The sequence below is a fragment of the Candoia aspera genome, chromosome 2 (assembly GCF_035149785.1).
Source record: "Candoia aspera isolate rCanAsp1 chromosome 2, rCanAsp1.hap2, whole genome shotgun sequence".
Taxonomy (NCBI): domain Eukaryota; kingdom Metazoa; phylum Chordata; class Lepidosauria; order Squamata; family Boidae; genus Candoia; species Candoia aspera.
Window position 1 is genome coordinate 166,206,492 of NC_086154.1, and position 21,539 is coordinate 166,228,030.

Here is a 21,539-nt window from a genome sequence, read left to right on the forward strand (position 1 = left end):
GACCCCGGGCGTCTTCCTCCTCCTCCAAGCCGGGCCGCGCCGCTCAAACCTGGCGGGGGGCTCCGCCGCCACGCTCGCCATGGAGGAGGCGGCTGCTTCGGCTACAAAAGGCGCGCGGCCCCCGAGAAGTCCCGTCTCCTGCGCCTTCGCCGCCGCCGCACTCGGCAGAGCATCCTTTCGCCTGGGCGGCCGCTCCCAACACGAAGCGACGCCGGTGGATGCCCTAACTGGGACTGAGGAGCCGGAGGTGGCGGCAGCAGCAGCAGCTGCTGCAGGAGCCGCGCGAGCAACAGTGGCGCCGCCTGCCGGCACGTGACTGCCTGCCTGCCGGCCTCCGCTCCCGGAGCCGCCCTTGAAGGAAGAAAGGGCGCGTCAGGGCAGAAAGCGGCTGCTTGTCCTCGCGTCCCTTTATTGTCGCGGCTGAGGAGCCCCGCCGCATCTGCCAATTACCCTGTGGTTGCGTGAGCGAGCCGCGGTGGGGTTTCTTGACGGTGGGAGGGCAAGTTCACCCTGATGTAGGTGGTTTACCTTTCATGTGGATCCATTCCTTCCTTTTGGAACTGGGCTAGGGTACCCTGCTTCAGAGTAGAGGCTCTGCAATAGATTTAAGATGGTCAGAGAGGAAAAAAGAAGGCCCCTAAAATCCGGGGGGGGGGTTCTTGGGGAAAAACACTGCCCCTGCCCACAGCCCCACCCACTTCCTTTCCGTGCTTCATTGATTGCACCCCTTTCTCTCCTTAAACATTATTGAGGATAGTGCACAGCCTGCAGAAAAATCGCCCACCTCTGTCTTAGACGCTCAGAATGGTATACAACATCGTTCCCTCCGAATGGGTTGGGCTGTGACTCAAATTATTCCCGGCAAACCTGGTCATGTTACAATAGATCTGGTAGCTGGGGAAGACTGCATAATTTACTCTCCTCCCCCACTCCCCACCATGAAGGTTCGGTTGCTGGTGATTTCCAAAAGTCACTTTGTGATCTTCACGATTAGAGATTTAACTTCACACCGTTTCAGATATAAGATGGCACAGCACTCTTACCCTATGTTGCATCCCATCCCACAGCTGTGTGGCATCGTAAGTTAGTGCAGAATTTCTTAAACTCGGCAGCTTGAAGATGTGTGGACTTCAACTCCCAGAATTCCCTAGCCTGCAGAAAGAGGTCTACTTAGCATACCAGCTTAGGCTGGTCTGACACACTCCTCTCACTAGTATGTTAGCAGGCACCCACAGGAGTGGAGCAAGGAAGTTGTGATACAAACAAAGCAACTTAGGTTTTTGAGTGCAGTGTTGGGACATAAATATAAAAGATTGGGCTTTGCATCATGGTGTCACATCACATGTTTTGACATGTTTGCAACCTCATGGGTTGTACAGGATAGTTATATAAAAGAAGATCATTCAAAATTTTGCCTGACTCCTGGAACACCTCTGTGCCATTGCCCTCATTTAAGAGGGGAGCCATAGCAGATCCAAAAGTATAAATAAGAAGAAATGGTTCTGCTCGTGCTAGATTAAGTGTTAGATACCTTACTTGGGATGATTAGAACCAGCCATTAGAACCTACCCTTTTCCAGTTCAGACCATTGGTCCATTGGTTCAGTGTTACGGTATTTATGCCAGCATTCCCCAATTTCACATTCTCACATCACCACAACAAATGTCCATGTGGTCTGGGGTTGTAATAGGTTTGAAGTACAGCACCAGGTTGGGGGAAGGTTGACCTGTCTACAGGAATTTCAGGTGAGGATCTTTCTCAACCCTGAGATGCCGGGACTGAACCTGCAAAGTGCATGCAGTAGTGCTCAGTTAAAACTCCAGCAGTTGTATCATAGATAGCCGAAACAGGGTCTTATTCCAATGAAGGATAATTCAAAGGAGTTAAACATGCTTGATTGACTCAAGGAACACATTTGCAAGCAATGAAAAGAAGGCTATATCAGCCTTTCTCTTCCACACTACATGGAATTAAAGTGTTAACGTAATCAGCAGCCAAAGACACAGGCCTCTGCTTTTTTGTTTTCAGAGAATAATAGTTTAGGTCATACTGACTAGGAACAGATTTCAGACTTGGCCAATGTATATTGAAGTGGTAAAACAGTGTCCTGAATATGTGGGTTGGATGACCAGATGAAAGGAAGATGGAACTTTTGTACATTTAGCATTTGTATAGCTTCTCTGTTCTTCATGGCAAATTGTACGACAAGCCAAAATTCCTCCTTAGAAATAATCACTCTCCTTTGCATTTCATCATCTATTGCATTGGTTTACATTTTAAAATATGAATTACAGCATGTGTTACATATAAACAGCCTCTTAATATAGCTGTAATATCAATAGAGCTAATCTTACATATGAAAAAGTAAGCAATATTTTATTTCTTTATTTTCATCCCGCCTTTATTATTTTTATAAATAACTCAAGGAGGCAAACATACCTCATACTCCCTCCTCCTCCTCCTTTCCCCACAACAACAACCCTGTGAGGTGAGTTGAGCTGAGAGAGAGGGATGGCCCAAGGTCACCCAGCCGGCTTTTGTGCCTAAGGCAGGACTAAAACTCTCAGCCTCCTGGTTTCTAGCCTGTTGCCTTAACCACTAGACCAAACTGGCTGTTTCCCTTTATTTGTTTAATTAAACAGGAAAAAAGGGGAAAAAAACAGAAGAAAGGCTTCTTATACATATGTATATAAAATTTTATGCAGAATTTCAATAAAGAATGACCATATTTTACTGTAATCATAATCTACATAATCTACATCTGTAAGTAACTTCATCATAGAACACAAGTAACATCAGATCTTTACTCAGTTGAGTAATTGGAGCCATTTCCATTGTCCAGTGCTCAGTTTCCATAAATAGGAAGTAGTAGTAGCAGTATGTAGTTCAAAAGAGTATGTACATCAGAAAATATTAAAACTTGTCTCAAAGTCAAATTAATGTATGCAGTTGTTTCTTCCCAGAACATAAATTTAATGCTAGTAGAGCTATTGCAAAACATGGGGGGAAAACATACTTTCAATGAGGAGTTTAAAAACTATCTTAGAATGGTTCCTTTATTATTATTAGGCACAAAAATATGCATTCTTTTAAAATGAATCTTTTAATCAGGCAAGATACAGTATTTGGTATTCCAGAATAAGAGAGTTGACATTGTAACATAGTAGTACCAAAATTGTTATAACTGGGGCAGGCTTCTATTGTTAGCCAGAATGAGGTGGTCCTTTCCAAAAGCAGATTCTGGACAGATCCTGTTGCTGGGTTGTACCCTGTCATGTTCACTGTTTCGATGTTCTGTTAACATTTGTAACGTTTCACATGTCAAACCGTCGATCCGTGTATTACATGCTTGAACGCTTCCTGGTATTTTCCATTATTGCTGTGTTCTTTATTTTGCTACTTTGGAATGTATGTTTGGGTTTGCAGCTCTGTTCAAGGTTACTTTCCCAGGCAGATGTAACGGTTGCTAGCACCTGGGTGGGGGTGGTTGCTAACGAGCGCTCGGGGCGGGACTGGGTTGGAAGCAAGGCTTTTAAGTTTGTATTTGGCGCGCTTTTGCTCATTCTCAGCTTTCTCTGTATTTGCATACTATTCCTTTAATAAATCAGTTACCTTTAAGCCCGGGCTTGTGAGACTGAATATTTGGGATTAGGCAACCATCACATACCCCACGTAAACTAACCTGCATCCCATTAACTAGCTTTCTGCATATGGGTACAGGGGAGAATATTGTTCTACCCCCAGGGCTGAAGAAAATTCAACTGCCAGTTCCGTTGGCTGCACTACATGGAATGGGAAGATTTATTTATTTATTTAATTTATCCCCGCCCATCTCCTCCCATCAGGGAACTCTGGGCAGGGATAAATTTAATAAATTATTTTTATTAAATTATAAATAAATAAATAACTCTGCAATCTTATTTGTCCTCTCAGCGGAATAACCTGATGAAGTCCTGAGTGTGTGTGTGTATTAGTCTGGCCTGTAGCCTTCACTTAGGTTTACTCAGAAGTGAGTCCCACTGATCTCAGAGATTTGTTCCTCAATTTATTGCACCCCATGGTGGACAGACTGATCTGAGTATGCTCCATTCCAACTTTGGAACTCAACAAAGCTTTGATTCTGATCTATATCTTCTGATCTTTGAGGTTTTATAGAATTTAACATCACAGATGTTTGTCATTTATGTACTTTCCTATGATAGGGAAGCAAGGAAGGGGGAATATTGGATTTCAGGTCTTCCATCAGGCCATTGTTGATTATCCCTGCGACAAAATCTTTGGGAGGGCTGGGTTAGTAGAAATCCCATGCCATTTGGTCACCAAGGCTGCTTAATTTTCACCAGACTCCTGCCTGAGCAATCATATCACAGCCCTTCCTTAGCTACATTGGTCAATGGACCTAGCCTAGCAATTTGTTTTTATTAATTCTTTGGCCTTTTCTCTGTTCAGTAATGCTGTTTCCTGCAGTCATTGTTTTCACATTACCACATTCAGCAAAAGTTGATGCAAAAAACCAATTAATTCATTCCTTATACTTTCACCACAGCTACACTGCATTCAAGAAGGGCATCATCATTCAATTACAGACACTGCTTCCCCTGATACAAAAAATTATCCCAAATTTTGGTATGCATATTTCTTTTCATCAGCTAAAATGTAAAACTCAGGATAGGGAACATGTGGCCTTTCAGAGCCTGCTGAACAGCAACTCCCAGCATTCTTCACTACTAAGTATGCTTGCTGGGTCTACTGGGAGTTGTAGTTAAGCACACTTTGTGGGGCACAGGTTCTCCATCCTGGTTTAAATAAACTACAGGTCCTTGTGTCCAGATGCCACAAGGAACTATGGTTAGTGCATGAAGCCTGAACCTTGTGCAGGCTGACTCATATAACAAAAAATACGGTTTCCTATTAAATCTGAAACAGACCTGCAAGTATTTGTTACGGATTATAGACTAGAAGTGTTCTATAATGGAATTTTAATGCAAAGGGCATCTTTGTAAATTCTAGATCCAAAAGTCTGGAAAAGATCTAAAAAGTTTTCTAGTTTATAAGCCACAGATAAACCCAGTCACACTTCCTGGGGCAAGTAAAAGTCAGTTTTAGGAGTACTGTACAAAAATAGAAGAGCCAATGTATGTAAAAGATAATAGTTAATTTCTAATAAACCACTGATGTGGTATAATTAAATGCCTCCTGACAGGCATGTGGCTCAGCTGGAATAGTAAAAAATACTTATGGATAGTAGGTTATCCTTACAGACTCTGTAAGGATTACTGTATGTTAAACTGGGAGAAATGTTGTTTTGCATGGCTAAAATACATTTTGCTGTCTTATTTTTGCTATATTCTTGTTATTGGAAGTCAAAACAGAAGGTATTTATGGTTAAGCAGATGTTTCTTTATCTAAAGCTAAACAATGGGCATTTTATCTTTCCTATACAGTACGTGTGTTTTTCTATACATAAAATATATGTCTTCCTTTGCTACATGATATATTCACTTATTTATTCTGACAGGAACCAGCTACTGTCTTTCCTTATTGTAAACGTATAAAAAATATTCCAACAATTGGACGATTGAAAAAGTGTTGAATAAGGAGACAAAGGGATTATTTAAGAGGAAGGATAATAATTTTGATTGTAACTGCTGTAATGAAGTGTTTATGAGAAAGGCACATCTGGAAGAATCTAATATTGGGGTAAAAATTGGTGGTAGGAACATCAACGACCTTCGTTATGCAGATGATACAACACTGCTGGTGAAAAGTAAAGAAGATCTAGAACAGCTAATCCTAATAGTCAAAGATGAAAGTGAAAAACTTGGATTGCGCCTTAACACCAAGAAAACAAAGATAATGACAATGGCAGAGAATGTGTAAGTCAGTGTTAAGATCAACAATGAGGTAATTGAAGCAGTAAAGGAGTTTAACTTCCTTGGCTCTAAAATTGATTGAAAGGGTGACTGCAGCCTGGAGATCAGAAGACATACAGCGCTTGGAAGAACAGCAATGACCAGTATAAATAATATCTGGAAGAATAAAGATATCAGCCTCCCAACCAAATGCAGACTAGTTAATTCAATCCAGTAGCTACATATGGTTGTGAAACTTGGACTTTGAGGAAGGCAGATAAGAGAAAGATAGATGCATTCGAATTGTGGTGCTGGAGACGGCTACTACACATCTCCTGGACAGCGAAGATTACCTACAAGGAAGTCCTAGACAGAGTCAAACCAAAAATATCAAACAAAAACTGTCATACTTTGGTCATGTTATGCGAGCTTACTCAAAAAGATAATTATGCTGGAATTAGTCAGTGGTAGAAGAAGAAGGGGCTGCACTAGGACTCACTGGCTTGATGCTATCAGAAGTGACACTGGAATGACTTTGATGGAACTAAAGGAAGCTGTAAGAGATAAAAAGGCATGGAGAGCATCGATCCACAAAGTGACAGAGAGTCTGACACAACTGAACGGATAGACAGAGCTGTAATGAATGTTGGAAGTCACTTATTTAATTATATATTTCCCATTCTTTTCTTTTAGCTATATTGTTCCCTGCACTTTTTCTTTTTTCTCTCTTCTTTTCTTCTTTCATTCTTTTATATTATTCTTATTTTTCTTTTATTCAAGTAAAACTTCTCAAAGGAAAGAGAGAAAGCGAAAGAGAGAAAGAAGCTGGTTGTCATGTTCACTGTTTCAATGTGCACTGTACATCATAACGTTTCACATGCCATGGTGCTGACATGCGTTTCTGTTGGGAGGGAGCTGCTGTGAAACCTTGTGCCAAGCTCTGTATCTATGTTCGTTTCAATGGAATGTGTTTGGGTTATGTGCTCGGCTCAAGGACTTTTCCACCGCATCATCAAAGCCGTTGGGAGCACCTGGGATTGTGAGCCTGGGAAGATTCTACGGGGGGAGGGATCTCATTTGTACCGAGGGTTTTTTAGTTTGCATTTGGCGCGCTTTTTCCATTCCAGCTTTCTTTGTGAACCTGCATACTATTCTTTAATAAATCAGATATCTTTGTGATCCTGCTTATGAGTCTGATGGTGTTTAGAATAGGCAATCATTACACTGGTGCAAGCAAGTACCAGCAGCTCCCCCTGGCTAAGAGAATCATTATGTCAACAAAGACCAGGTGTCTGATGTAAAGTATCTGCTAATTCAGAAAAGTGGGATGAAAAGTCCTAGGAGTTATATTTTTATCTTTGGCCTTGTATGTGCTACACTGAAAGTATTAACTGGAGAAATGCTAAAATATGGGTATGGATTGCTTATGGAAAATCAGTGGGCCCAAATTTTAAGAAATGTGTTGGAGTGGTAAGACATTTCAGAGCTCTCTGACTCATATGATCTGGTCGTGTTCCATTTTATAGCTCTATTGGTTTCAATTCATTACATATGTTAATAGAACATTGTGGGAAAACATAGTCAAAGATGTAAATGTGAAGCTAAATTATATTCCAAAAATATGGAATTTCACCTTTGACTGGGGTTTGGCTAAGAATATTATTCTACTTAAGTGAAAGAAAAGCAATACTTCAGATATCAAAGGGTAGGTTCAAGAGATGTGTTGTTTGTCAACAATGTATGAATGTGGTGGAAGCATGGATGGGTTGAAAGGATAGGACGTTATGTAGAAATATAATGAATGGTACCTTATGCCTTTAATTCCTTGGCTTACTCTCCCTTTTTGTGCCTTGCATTAATTTATCTGTTTCTTTGTCTTTAATAAAGCAGAACAATGGTAAAAGCAAAAAAGCAATGGTTAAAAGAAAAAAGAAAGCAATACAACAAAAACAAATTTATATATAAGGGCTTCTCATACATGTATATAAAATGTCACCCAACAATTTCAATAAAGGCTGACTATATTTCATTTTATTTGTCCATACACAGTCTACATCTGTAAGCAGCTCATTCATAGGTCACCAGTAACATCAGGTCATCAATCCACTAAGTAATTGGGGCTATACATTTCTCTTTCCAATGTTGAAGAACTAATCTCATAGCAATGAATGCATGAAGAATCCATTTCCACTGTCCAGATGTCAGTTTCGATGTAATAGGTATATAATTCAAAATAATACTGTAAGTATGTCTAAACATAGTAAACCCTGACTCAAAATCAGATTGATATACTGTATGTAGTTACTTCTTCCCAGAATATAATAGCTAGGACATTGGAAAAAACACGTTTTAATAAGGCATTATATCCTCGCTTAATGATCACAACTGGGACCAGCAACTCAGTCACTAAGTGACGTCATTAAGGGAGCCATCACATGCCTGCAATGGGCTTACAACCTCACTTCTGCAGTCATTAAGCAAGACATCACATGATTGGACTTGAGATTTTTCTGTTGGCTTCTCCATTGACTCTGCTTGTCAGAAGCCAGCTATGAAGCATCATCTGACTGCGGGACACTGTGACGGTTATAAATGCCCACTGGTTGCAGAGCGCCCAAATCTTGATCACATGATTGCAGGGACCCGGCAATGATCATAAGTACAAGGACCGGTCATAAAGTTACTTTTTCAGTGCCGTTATAACTTTGAACAATTGCTAAACTGGGCAGTTGTTAAGCGAGGACTATCTGTATTCTCACTGCATCTCCAACAGCTCAGTGCAGTGGGGTCCAGTAACTCTGAAATATTAAATTAATCTTAGATTACAGCTTATTCAACAAAAGAGATTATTTTTGACTTTTCGCACTTTGCATAGTATAGCTCACTCTGAAAGGGAATAGGTTATATGTATGTAACCTATTGGTGATGGGTGTATATGTATTTAAATATTAAATAACTAAGGGTGTTCCAGTACCTTTAGGACTCATATAACTAGCATTAGCATTTGTGAATCAGAGTCCAAGTTGTTGGATGCATGAAGTGGTAAAGTATGTGTGAATGTGGACATACAGACATTCTGTCTCATACGTGTGCATGGGAACATGCATAGACACACCTCACACATAAACACAGAGAGAGATGCTCATTTGGTATGGTGGGCCAGCTGTTTTCAGACAGGTATTAAAATGTGATAGAACTGGATATAAAGAAATTGGGTCTCCAGCAACTTTTATCATTGTGAATAGCAGATGGGAGTGGCGTCAATTAACGCAGCTCCCTTACTCTTGAGCGATGACGAATTTGGCAAGTTGGCATGGGAACAGCTGCCTTAGTGGCTGCTCCAAAGTAAATAATCATCAGTGTTATCTGGGCTTGTAAAAGCAGCCGAAAGTTGTTGCAATAAATGGTGCATGTGCTAATACAAACTCTTGTTTTTACTATGGTGTGGCATTTCTCTTTTTCTAACAGTTTGATCCCACTTCACCAGAAAAAAAAAAGGTTCCACTCCCTCACCCCAGGAGCCTACTAGAACTGTTGAACAGGGACAGTTGTATATATATTATTTATGCCACTTTGGCACCCCGAGAGGGGAGCATACAGACTCTTTACAACAAATCTTCCCATTATGTACCAAGAATGGAAGAGATTTGGAGAAATGAACAGTATTCTTTTCTGCCTGCGAAAGCAGCAGTGTAACATCCAGCCATCCTCTTTCCCTGCTGAAGTAATTTTTTTCCCATTCATCCCTTGTTTCTTTGATTCACCTATCCATTTCCTGCCTTCTTATGACTGGATTCACATGATTTTTTAAGCCAAAATGTGATTTGCCTGTTTTGGCTTAATAGATTGGTGACCCCAGCTAGGTTTGTAATCTACTTTTTATGGTTTAGTGTATTGCACATTTCCAGCCAACCATGCAAACTCAGCCTTCTTTTTTCCATCCATCACCTCACCTGCTATGGAAGGTCCTCGCAGCAGAGTACTGGTCCTCTCCAGCCCTGTCGTTACATAGCCCTACATAAGTTTCAGATTTCAGTTCCTGCAAAACCCAAATGGCAACTTCTTCATGTCACACTATACATGCAGCTGCAGGTAAACCTCAGAACCTCACAAAACTGGGGACGATAATGGCATAAACAGTCCTACTGGCTAGATACATTACATGTCATGCAAACACAGGCATAGGCCATTATAATTATCCTCATCCTTACATATCCAATGTTCCCAGAGATGGATGGAATGAATTGTTGAAACTATTGTTTCTTGGAACTTTAGGGATATTGGAATCACTCTTCATGTTGGAAGTTCAGATGAGACCACACAGAAAAATATTCATGGATTGAATTTTTATTCTCATGCGTGTCTAGCCTAAATACCATTGGCAAACATTTCTGGACATGCTGCTGTTCATAACTTTATTGATGGCTAATGTTTAAAACTCCTCCCACTTAATCTCATTCTTGGGTGTTGTGTGAAAAGTGATCTGTCAAACTGTAATGTGCTACTCATTTTATTAGTGAACTCAGACCAGATTTTGTGATTGGTTTTTGGAACTCAGGAGACCATGAGACAAAAATTTTGTCAGTGTCAAAAGCAAAAGAAACAGTTCTGCCTTTCAGCCTTACAAATATCTACCACATGGAAGATTGACAGGCAGTCCAGAGATCCAGAGAGTCCAAAGCTCAGTTAAAATGCTGTCCACCTTGAACTGGCAGAAAATTATACATGTGTAACATTGGCTGTCCTTACTGCCAATTCCTATCCTGCTTCTGTTCTGGTATCCCACCAGATGATTTCAGGTATGCAGGGCACGTTAAACAAAGCTATTTGTTACAGCCTCTTACTGAACGTCACCAGTAGCAGGAAACCATCCATGGGTTTAGCCATCTTTCCAAGTTCACCACTGATACAAACCCACTGATTGGGGGGCTTCTGCGGGTGCAGTTTTGAAACAGTGCACAGTCCTGCACAGGTCAGATCATAGACCAAAACCCAGTACCTCCCCAATCCCATTAAGGGTGCCAACTAAAATGGGAGAGCCCAGCTCTTTCAAAATGTTCCATCGTCTCAAAGCTTACCAGAGAGCTGATGCACAGGCACTCGAAGGTAGCAGGTACAGCTGAAGGGTCCTGCTTTTTCAAACCTGCCACTTCTGGCAAGCAGCCGGAGGTTGAAATACTCCTTATACTCTAAGACTTGCAAGCCTACCTATTTGCTCAATAGGCCTGCAACCAATTACAGTGTAATGCATCAACAGTTAAATATGGTGCTAAGACACTAAAGCAGGCCTGTAAACTATTAGCTAAGGGATTTATTCCAAATAGTCACTGTTTCTGCTTTTATTCCTAGTATTCACATTACTTCTGCTCCAGGATGGCCAAGTAGAGAGGGAATGGGAGGAAAAGCCAATTTTTCTAAATGGTTGATTTTCAGAAACAGAGTTCCTCTGCCAGCCTACCAATTGCTTGCTAAAGAATAGGCTCTTGAAATGATTATGTGGGACCCACAAAATTGGTTTTCCCCAATCTATTACCATCTAGATGTGTTGGATTACAACTGTTCAAATTGATCCATGTGGCTAATTTTGTACTGCTGGTTTTCAGAGTCTGCTCTGGAACAAAAAAATAGCATCAAATATATTCAGCTTTCCAGTGGTTTCATTAAGTCACCTTGATGCCTTGTCCCAAAGATCAAATCATGATCTCTTGCCATTCCAAGCCTTTTAATAATAAACAAATCACTGAGTAGGGGCAATTGTGTTTGTAAGTCAATAAAATATTTTTGTTTGCTCCCAACTGCCAAAACCAACCTTAGAAATAAATGAACAAAGTCAATGCCATTTAAGCAAGTTTTGAATGCTTGTGTCTCAGGATTACTTTTTTCAAAAAGGAAAGCTTCTGCAAGATTTGTTCAGGTTTTTTTCTAACAGTACCCCTATTGCTTGCTTGCTTGCTTGCTTGCATGCATGCATGCATGCATGTGTGTGTACACTCCAACCAGTCCAACATTTCCCAGTATGGTGCCCCCACATGTGATGGGATTACAGCTCTTAAAAGTGTCCTTCCCAGTGCATCTGAAAGACAACAGATTGAACCAGGGCATCTCCACTCAGTCCTCCCACTCTGTTTTTATAATCTTTCTGTGAACAGGAATTGCACTAAAGCAACTGAGGCTCAATTTCACAAGACTTCTCTGTGTGGCGTGTTTCACTCTTTTTTAGTCATTGTTCTCTGCTGGATCCATTCAGAACTGTTCCAGAACAAACATGACTGCTGGCATATCCAGAAGACAGAAAACTTTATTCTTATCTCAACATACTATTAATGAAGTTGCAGCAAGAATGGATTTGGCATCATATTGAAAAAAAAAACCTTTATTCATTTAATAAAATACTGAAATGTATTATGAAATAGAAAACTGAAAGTCTATAACTCATAAATGCAACATCATGGTTTGCTAATGTCATGTGCAAGAGATGAATTAAAATTACATGATTTGGAGAAATTCAGCATGTGGTCTTTGATGAGATCCCATATTTTGAATAGCAAATCCTCAGAGTTAAATCCACATTTGTTTATGCCATTTGGCTAACATATACTGCCATCAACATGTGAAAAGCATATACTATCAGGCTTCACACCCAAGTAGGCAATAAATCATAAATCTCTATACACTTATTCCATAACTCGACTCTCAGTGGGACTTGGCAGATGACTCCCAAATGTGACTCAGCTAGTGTAGGATCTTTATTGCAAAAAAACAAGAAACAAAAAGCCTGAACATTACACATGATTACCTACAGCAGTGCAAAGCAGTCAGAGCCTTATATATTTATGCTCCAACACTTAAAATCTATGTTTTTTTTTTCTGTCTTTCCATGTTAATGGATGCTTGGCTGTTCTCTTCGTAGACTTGAGTGTCTGAGATACCTTTATGTATGAATGGATACATTCTCTCTAGCCTGGTAATCCTTGAGGATTTTCTAACCATATAGATCCTGGCCAAGTCAACTCTATAGAGGAGGACAATGTGGTAAATGGTGATACTGAAGATCATTTTCAAGGTTTCATATCATAAGTGTGTCTTAGAAATACTGTAAGCTAACCCTTTATACAAAAATAGAAGTTAATGAGCAGTGCTATCAAATATATAATAGCAGGAAAAGATTATATTTAACAAGTAATGTGTTATAAAGGGCCAAGTGGAAAAAAAACCCAACCTCCAAGAATTAGTATTTAAAAATTGCCTTAGCATTTTCTTATAAACCAGGTTTATAACGAAGCTTAGTATATGTGATGTATTTATTTATGATATAAATAAATTTATGATATATAAGAACAGACCACGGAACAACAGACTGGTTTAAGATTGGGAAAGGAGTATGGCAGGGCTGTATACTCTCACCCTACCTATTCAACTTGTATGCAGAACACATCATGCAACAAGCTGGGCTTGAGGAATCCAAGGCTGGAGTTAAAATTGCTGGAAGAAACATTAACAATCTCAGATATGCAGATGATACCACTTTGATGGCTGAAAGTGAAGAGGAACTGAGGAGCCTTATGATGAAGGTGAAAGAAGAAAGTGCAAAAGCTGGCTTGCAGCTAAACCTCAAAAAAACCAAGATTATGGCAACCAGCTTGACTGATAACTGGCAAACAGAGGGAGAAAATGTAGAAGCAGTGAAAGACTTTGTATTCCTAGGTGCAAAGATGACTGCAGATGCTGACTGCAGTCAGGAAATCAGAAGACGCTTAATCCTTGGGAGAAGAGCAATGACAAATCTCAATAAAATAGTCAAGAGCAGAGACATCACACTGACAACAAAGGTCCGCATAGTTAAAGCAATGGTATTCCCCATAGTGACATATGGCTGCGAGAGCTGGACCATAAGGAAGGCTGAGAGAAGGAAGTTAGATACTTTTGAACTGTGGTGTTGGAGGAAAATTCTGAGAGTGCCTTGGACTGCAAGAAGATCAAACTAGTCCATCCTCCAGGAAATAAAGCCAGACTGCTCACTTGAGGGAATGATATTAAAGGCAAAACTGAAATAGTTTGGCCACACAATGAGAAGACAGGACACCCTGGAGAAGATGCTGATGCTAGGAAGAGTGGAGGGCAAAAGGAAGAGGGGCCGACCGAGGGCAAGGTGGATGATGATATTCTAGAGGTGACGGACTTGTCCCTGTGGGGGCTGGGGGTGTTGACGACCGACAGGAAGCTCTGGCGTGGGCTGGTCCATGAAGTCACGAAGAGTTGGAAGCGACTAAACGAATAAACAACAAACAACATAACATAGCAGTTCTCTTGGCAAGGTTTTTTGGAATTGGTTTGCCATTGCCTCCTTCCTAGGGCTGAGAGAGAAGGACTGGCCCAAGGTCACCCAGCTGGCTTTGTGCCCAAGGCAGGCCTAGAACTCACGGTCTCCCAGTTTCTAGCCTGATGCTTTAGCCACTACACCAAACAGGCTCACAAATTAATTGCTAGCAGGTGGAAAGTCTAAAATTACCTATCATGTTGCAAAATTTTGTGTGCTATTTATAAAGGTGTGCTGTAGCAAGATCACCTGTGGAAGAAGCCTGAGTAACTTTGATATACCTGGATTAAAATATATGGATGTCTGTCATTGCATGTAATGGTTGTTTTATTTGATGCCGGCCTAAGACCACAATAAAGTTTGTATGTATTTATATACTCACTTATTACAGTTTATATGCCACTAAATCCAGCAAGGCTCAGAAGAGCTTACAGCAAAAAGCAGGGCAACAGTAAAATAGAAACCATCATAATCAACAGAACAAAACAACAGTGCCCAACAATAGCTACGATATGCAATCCATCGCAGGAGAGCCAGCCTTGTGGTCTGGAGGGAATCTTTCTCCAGGATAAAGACCTGCTTAGGACAAAGGAACTGTAGTTTATTTATTCCCTTTTCTACGCAGGGATTGACGGTCTCATTTCTGCACAATTTTTAGGATGAAAATCACCCAACCTTTTCCCATTTTGGCCAGAGCTTTTAAATGACTGTTTATGTATTTGTTTGTTTGCTATCCCGCCTTTATTATTTTTATAAATAACTCAAGGCGGGGAACATCCTTATTATTCCTTCCTCCTCCTATTTTCCCCACAACAACAACCCTGTGAGGTGAGTTGGGCTGAGAGAAAGTGATACTTGTATTCTGCAGTTAGTGAAATTACAGATGCCCAAGTAAAACCAATTTCAGGCTCTTTGATCCTTTGCAGTAAAAACTGTGTTAAATAATTACACTGAAGTACCAGATTGGAAACAAAACAGCATAGTGGGTAACTATTGCTCTGTGGCTTTTAGATCCTACTACTTTTAAAGTGCATATACGGTAAAAGATTTTGTAAGGGGTAGCTCATCCATAAGTCATTAGCGTGAACTAGAGGATTCCACACATTAGAAAGCGATTTTCAAAATGATAAAGCTTCTTAATGCTCTTGAGAGCTGACTTGGAATCTGTGATAATGGACAGGCTTTGGTCCAGCTATTAGCTACAGAGGACAGAGACATTATTTCCACTATTCCACCTCATCCTTTCCCTCTCTCTGTACATTTTGAAAGCTTCTAAAGTAAGACAAGCAGTATTTGTTCCATGGGAGATCATTGCTGCATTCACACACAACGCTAAGTCAAGATTTTTGAAGTATGGTTTGCAAATCACTGCATAACTTGCACATGACACTAAGCCATAATGGGTTGGTGCACAGAATTCACTAAGCCTAAAAGAAACTAAACCACATTATGGCTTAGCATAACATGAAAGCTCAATCACTGTGAGCAGAGCATCTAATGTTGTAACACATTCCTTCTCTTCCCAGGCACAAAGTTCCAACAGCAACATTCTGTCTGGGCAGAAGACCAGCCCCAGCACAAGCGAGCCCTGCATGAACCCCAGTACAGTAGACGAGCCTTGCGCAGGGATGAGTCCCCAGTGCGGCGAGGGGTGGAGCACTGGATCAGCCCTTGGTGGCAGATCAACAGACCTGCCTTGACCTGGGTGTTGCCTAGGACAGCTGGCTTTTACAGAGGGACCTTTGAGATCTTGGGACTTCTATACCAACAATGTTTTATACCAACAACGTCGGGTTGAGGGGGGACTCCTGGAGCCTCTTGACCTGGGAACTGTAAAATCTTTGAAGTAGCTGGACGCTGTGAGACCCGAATTAAGGCTTGGCTATCCCCTCATCATCCTCTTAATCCTCACAATATCTGGATACAAGGGTTAATAAGGTCCCTCCAATGTGAATGGGGGCTCCCTCCCTATGTGTGAGAGACAAGGGAGGAGTCTGGGTGTGAATGTGGTGTGTTAGAGCACTCACCCCGAGTGAGAGACGGGGTGCAGGGTAGTGGCTGCGATGCCCCCTGTTGTCCAGTGAGAGAGGCTCCAGAAGCATAGCGAGTGAGTTTATGGGTGATGGTTGGGCCTATCAGCGCCAAGAGCGAGAGCTGGTGCGCTGGGGCCCCCCCATCCCCCTGTGGTTGTTAGTATGTGTGCATGGCTATATGAGAAGATGGAGGGATCCTTACTTCAAACCAGGAATTCCAGAAGTACAGGAATGGAGGCAACTGGACTGGAATATTCTGGGGGATGCAGGGCAGGACATTCTATTGAGGTGGTGACGGGCAGGGGATGTTATGACGGGAGCCGGAGGGTGAGTCATCATAGAGGAAGACGCCCCAGGTGTTTATTACCTGTGGCGTGTTCTGACCCTCCGGGCTTAAACCTAGGCCCTGGACAGCAGTCTCATGGGGGCCCTGGCCTCCGGCTTCTGCTTCTTAATGCCAGGTCAGTCAACAACAAGGCCCCCCTCATAAGTGACCTGATCATGGAAGAAGGGGCAGACCTGGCGTGTATTATCGAAACCTGGCTGGGCCCTGAAGGAGTAGCAGCTTTGTCAGAGATGTGCCTCGTTGGGTTTCGGGTGTGGCACCAGCCAAGGTGTCAGGGCAGGGGAGGAGGGGTGGCAGTTGTCATCAGAGAGTCTCTAGTGGCCTTCAGGGGCCCTGCTGCACAAGTAGCTGGTTGTGAGACCCTGTTCTTCAAGTTGGGTGCCCAAGAGCAGTTGGGAGTGTTGCTGCTGTACCAGCCTCCCTGCTGCATGGCAACCTCCCTGCCTGAGCTCCTGGAGGCCATCTCGGGGTTGGCGGTGGAGTTCCCCAGGCTTATGGTGCTGGGGGACTTCAATCTGCCATCCCTGGGGCGTGCCTCGGAGGTAGCTCGGGAGTTCATGGCCACCATGGTGGCCATGGGCCTGACTCAGATTATTCGGGACCCAACTCGAGACAGTGGCCTCACACCAGACTTAGTTTTCTTGTCGGAGCAGTGGCAATGTGATCTGAGGGGAGAGTTACATCTTTCCCCTTTGTCATGGTCAGACCACGCCCTGGTGGCCCTGAGTTTCTCCTATGCCACTCCTTTCCACAGGGAGGCAGTACCTGTTCGATCGGTCCGCCCCTGGCGACTAATGGACCCAGTGGGGTTTCAGAGGGAGCTGGGGGTTATCCCTGAGGATTTGCTGCATGGTCCAGCAGAGGCTGTGGCCGCCGCCTGGAATAGGGAGGCGGCTGGGGCCTTGGACAGGATTGTGCCTGTGCAGCCTCTCTTATCCCATCGAACCCGATACTCCCTGTGGTTCACGGAGGAGCTGAGGGTTCTGAAGAGGATTAAGAGATGCCTAGAGCGCCGTTGGAGAAAGACGAAGACTGAACCTGACCAGACACAAGCTAGAGCTGCAATTAAGGCCTACCTTGTGGCGGTAAGAGTGGTGAAATGTCAGTACTTCTCCACTCCTATTGCATCCGCAGAATGCCGCCCAGCGGCCCTGTTTAGGGTCACCCAATCCCTGTTGGGGAAAGGGGGGCCGGAAAATCATCTACAGGTCCGTGCTGAGGAGTTTTTGGAGCATCTGCAGGATAAAATCGCTCAGATTCGTGCTAAGCTGGACTCCAAGCATGAGACAGGGTCTCAGGAAATGCCTGGGGAACTTACCCAGTTATCCGGGAACAGTTTGATCCTGTTGGGCCTGAGGAAGCGGACAAGATCCTTTGGACTGTAAATGCCACCACCTGTCAATTAGATACATGTCCCTCCTGGCTAGTAAAGGCAGCCTGGGAGCTGACGTGTGGTTGGGCCCAGTTGATGGTAAATACATCCTTGCGGGAGGGGGTGTTTCCGGCAGCCTTTAAGGAGGTGCTGGTGCACCCCCTCCTCAAGAAACCATCACTGGACCCTACTATACTGGATAATATTTGTCCAGTCTCCCACCACCCCTTTATGGGGAAGGGGGTTGAGAAGTGGCACTGCAACTCCAGAGGATCTTGGATGAAGTGGATTATCTAGACCCCTTTCAGTCAGGTTTCAGGCCGGGATATGGAACAGAAACAGCATTGGTCACACTTATGGATGATCTCTGGCGGGAGCTGGATGGAGGCAGTGCATCAATCCTGGTTCTCCTTGACCTCTCAGTGGCTTTTGATACCATCGATCATGGTATCCTTTTGGGTCAGCTCAGGGAGTTGGGGGTGGGCGGCGGCGTCTTACGCTGGTTCACCTCCTTCCTCCAGGGCTGATCCCAGTCAGTGTTAATAGAGGAGAGATCGGGCTCACGGCCCCTCCTTTGTGGGGTGACGCAGGGTTCAGTACTCTCTTCTCCTTTTTAGTATCTACATGAAACCACTGGGTGAGATCATCTGTCTCCATGGGATGAGGTATCATCAATATGCTGATGATACTCTGCTATACATTTCCATCCCAGGGGAAGTAAGTGATGCTGTGACTGCCCTTTCCAGGTGCCTGGGGGCTGTGGGGGTCTGGATGGGAACAACAGGCTTCAGCTGAACTCTGGTAAGATGGAGTGGCTGTGGGTTAATGGCCCCTCAGTTCCCAGGAATTTGCCATCTTTAGTTCTGGATGGGGTTGCACTGCCCCAGACAGACCCGGTGCGTAACTTGGGGGTTCTCATGGACTTACGACTCCTACTCAAAGAGCAGGCGGCAGTTGTGGCCAGAAGGGCCTTTGTGCAACTCCATGTTGTGTGCCAGTTACGCCCCTTCCTGGAGGAGAGGCCCTTCAAACGGTCACTCATGCCCTGGTCATCTCCCATATAGACTACTGTAATGCGCTCTACATGGGGCTACCCTTGAAGAGTATCTGGAAGCTACAGCTGGTCCAAAATGCGGCTGCACGGATGATTTTAGGTACTTCAAGATCAGCACATAACTCAGCTACTCCACGAGCTGCATTGGGTGCCAGTTTGCTTCCGGGTCCAATTCAAGGTGTTGGTTATCACCTTCAAATCCCTACATGGCATGGGGCCAGGATATCTGAGGGACCGTCTCATCCCCGTCACATCAACCCGTCCTACCCGGTCATGCAGAGAGGGCATGCTGCGGACCCCGTCTGCAAGAGAATTCCATCTGGTGGGGTCCAGGAGGCGGGCCTTCTCTGCAGCAGCTCCCGCCCTTTGGAACATCCTTCCCCTGGAAATGCGGTTAGCCCCCCCTCTTCTGGACTTCAGAAAACAGCTGAAAACCTGGTTTTGTCACCATGCTTGGAGTGGGGAGAGGAAGAGCCATTCCTGGGGCTGGTTAGTTCTCTAGCCCTGCAAGGACCAGCCTTATCCCTTATGAGCTGAATTTGATCTGCCCTTATTTGGATTTTATTGTATTTTATATTTATTGAAATATTAGTATTATTTATAATTTTATTGAATTTTAAACTTGTTTTTACTGTGGGTCCCCCATGTGGTCCCCCAGATGGGCGGTGCTAAAAATATGATAAATAAATCAACATGAGCACAATTTCATTTCAATCCAACTAGAAATACTTTCTCTTTTCCCCTCTTCTCCCTACAATTCACTTTCTCCTCCACCTCTGTTTTTTCAAAGCTTCAACCTTGCTGTTTCTCACATAGGTACCCTGCAGAGCAGACATCTGTGAGTCTACCCAGCAGATGAACTGTCCATCAGGGGACCATCCGGAGCCCTTAAAGGAGCATTAAAATTCTTTTGTTAAGGGCCCTGAGCATCCATTCACAGTGATCAAGCCAGCCAAATTCACAACAGTATGTGTAATAAATGCTTCATTGTCCAGCTGAACATAATCCCAGCCCCACGCTTCAATTCAAAAAGGACATTGACAAATTGCAAAGAATTTTGAGAGAATTACAAGGACAATAAAAAGTATAGAAGGCAGGACAGTTAGAGAGTAGAAGTAGGATTGGCCGTTATTAGCATTGCAGCAAAGGATAGGCATGTTGAGAGTGAGAACCTTCTGCAATTGGGGAAAAAATTAAAAGGGAGCAGTACAGGGGAAAGTGCTTGTCATTGGCACTGAAATCAGCCTAAGAATCAGTGGCTTTTACATTGTCAGAATGTAGTTGTAAGATAAATTAGGGAAACAAGTTACAGCTAGCAGAAGTTACCCAGTTGAGAAACCCAGTGAACTACAGAGGAAAGATGGATAGATCAGACATTTCCTTTGAGTGTGGGGTGAGTCTGCAAAATTGAGATTCAGAGCTCTGTATATTTTGGATTAACAATTCATATCAAGGGGCAAACTGTTGTTTGGGTTATTTCTGTTTGTAGATAAGAGCCTCTTAAGAAAACCAGCACGGCCTTTCCCAGTTGGATCCCCTGTTGGGAGTCACAGCTGCAAAATTCCCAGCCAGTGCTGAAATAGTATGTCCTGGAAAGTCTTCTTCCTAACATTTGTTGTTGTTTTTTTAAAATAGGGAAGTATCTGAAATCATGTGATGTCCATGTCTGTGCAGTCTGAATTCCTTAAAATTGCCAAGAACAGGCAAAGGAGCAGGGCTATTCCATCACTGCTGAGACTAAAGATCTGCTGCCCTGGCCATTCCTCAGATTTAACTATTGCTTAGCTGGCAGACATTCTGTTAGAAAACTTAAATTGCTCCCTCCTAGTCTGGAGCTTCAGCTAGTTTTTGTTTTCTTCCTCCCTCCCTGTCCCTTTTTTTACCAGTGTTTTTTAGTCTGCAAACTAGCACAGAGCTTATCTTACTACTGATATTTATAAGCCATTAAATATGCCCTTTTGCTGGGTAAAATGCTATAAACAAAAGCAAACATTTATGTTCCTCTTTCAGCAGTACAATAAGTCAAGAAAAATCCAGTGATACACAGTCAGGTAAAGCCCAGCTTAATGATTTTTGCAAGTTACAGCTATATGTAAACAAGTGCCTTTAAATAAAGAGCTTGCCAAACTCCACTTTTACTTTTTGTTTTGAAAGCAAGGAAAAAAGCTGGTCATGATAGAAAAACCATTCAGTTGTATGTTAGGAGGCCCCTTAATGTTGTGTGAACCCCACCATTATAGTTAATACTTCTCTTTTTAATCAATAAATTATATCTAAACTAACATTATTAATCCAACTACTAAATCACATCCATCTTATCTGACTTTGCAGTAAACAAGCCCATAGTAGCTCAGATGCAAACATTTCCCAAAGCCAATCCTGATAGGAATGTTCCTGATATTCTCAATGCTGTCTAAACTTACAGCTCAAGGAAGATATGCAGTATCAACCTCCTTTTGGATTTTTGGAATGTTTGTAAATCTTCACCAATAAATGTTACCAGAGATTCATTTGGGTTCTTCTGGGGAGTCTAAATGAGCAAATAACACCATGTTTGTTTCATTT

The 21,539-nt window shown here is 42.8% G+C and overlaps 1 long non-coding RNA gene across 1 annotated transcript; it reads left to right on the forward strand.

The window, feature by feature from the left end:
- The first annotated feature begins 218 nt into the window (after positions 1-218).
- On the forward strand, positions 219-21,106 carry LOC134491188 (uncharacterized). The gene is made up of 4 exons (XR_010067298.1): positions 219-515; positions 4,547-4,626; positions 8,001-8,071; positions 20,610-21,106. It is a non-coding gene; the product is annotated as an uncharacterized LOC134491188 (long non-coding RNA).
- The last annotated feature ends 433 nt before the right edge of the window (positions 21,107-21,539 follow it).